Here is a 1,857-nt window from a genome sequence, read left to right as displayed (position 1 = left end):
TAGGTAACTTTTTGTTTTTCCTGTGATGCTCTCATGATTCTTTCTTTGATTTGGTTTTGGTGAGTTTGATGATGATATGTCTTGGTGATTTTCTTTTGGGGTCTATCCTGTTTGGAGTTCATGGGACTTCCTGAATAGATATATGTTCATCTTTCATCATATCAGGGAAGTTCTCTTCCAACAAATCCTGGACAATTTTCTCAGTGGTTTTATTTTTCTTTTCCTGTTCTGGAATTTCAATGACATGTAGGTTATTCCTTTTGGTGGTATCCTACATGAACCTTAGGCCTTCTTCATTTTGTTTTGATCTTTTTTTCTGATTGATCCCTTTCCAAAGAATTATTCAGGTATTTGTATTCCATCTCATTAATTCTGTCTTTCATTGCATCATTTCCACTCTTTCGCCCTTTAAATGTGTTATCTATTTCTGACAATTTAGTATTAATCTTCTGGATTTCCATCTGTAGATTTTGAATCATTTCTGATTTTCATTTATTTAGTCATTTTGTTCTTGTATTTTCTTCTGAAACTGTTCTATGGTTTTGTCCGCGTTTTCGTTGATCTGTCTCCTAATCCTTTGAAGATACCTAAATATAATTCTTTTGAATTTCTTATCAGGGAGTTCCAATGCTGCATCTTTCTTGGGGATGTGGTTTGGGTCTGTGTCCTGGTCCCTTGTTTTTCCTGCTTTATCTTGCTTCTTTGTGTGGACTGTGATGCTCTGTTGTCTCTGAGGAATTGTAATATTTTTGTGTTTATATTTAATTGGTGATTGTATGTTGTATTGACTTGCCCATGATTTTTGTTTTCTTTGTATGTTATCTACACAAGCAGCGTACTGTGCTGTGCTCCTCTATTCACTAGTTGACAGCACTCATACACTCAACACCTGTCTCCATTCCTGTTGTCAGCTTCTTGTATGGACTTGGACCTTATAAAAAATAAAGGCATATGTCCATCAAAAGACTTCCTCAAAAGGCTGAAAAGAGAACATACATAAGGGGAGAAAATATTTGCCTATGACATATTTTATAAAGGAATTATCTCCAAAATCTATAGAAAACTTCAACACCTCAACACCAAAAAGACAAGTAATCTAATTCACAAATGGGCAAAAGACTTGAACAGACACTTCACCAAAGAAGATATACTGGCAGCCAACAAACACATGAGAAATTGCTCATGATCGTCATTAGAGAGAACCAAATCAAAACAACAATGAGATATTATCTCGCCTCTGCAATAATAGCAAAGTTCAATAGGTCAGAAAATAAGAAATGCTGGCAAGGTTGCAGAGGGATTGGAACTCCTGTGTACTGCTGGTGGGATTGTAAAATAGTACTATCATTGTGACATATGGTATGGCGTTTCCTTAAAAACCTGAAAATAGAAATACCATTTGACCCAGCAATTCCATTACTACAGATATACCTAAAAGGGTGAGAGACAATGCACGAACAGAAATATGTACACCTATGTTCATCACAGCAGAATTCACTATAGCAAAGATCTGGAAACAACTTAAATGCCCATCAATGGATGAGTGGATAATCAAACTAATGTACATGCACACAATGAAATACTATGGTACATTAAAGGGCAATGAGGGATATGTGAATCATCTCACAACATGAATGAGTCTGGAGAACCTTATGCTGAGTGAAATAAGTGAATTGCAGAAGGACAAGTACTGTAAGAGCCCATTACTGTAAAAAGACAAAGAAGGGTTTGCTTGCAAAACGGAACTCACTTTGTAGGTTACTGGGGTGGAGAGGGAAGGGAAGGGATTAATTCCAAGCTAGTTTGGGTCCACACACTGATGTGGGTAAGAGGAGAGATATATGCAAAGCATCTGAC

The sequence above is a fragment of the Orycteropus afer genome, unplaced genomic scaffold (genome assembly GCF_000298275.1).
Source record: "Orycteropus afer afer isolate SDZICR_OR568_19922 unplaced genomic scaffold, OryAfe1.0 scaffold00940, whole genome shotgun sequence".
NCBI classification, from domain to species: Eukaryota; Metazoa; Chordata; class Mammalia; order Tubulidentata; family Orycteropodidae; genus Orycteropus; species Orycteropus afer.
This window is presented reverse-complemented; position numbering follows the sequence as displayed.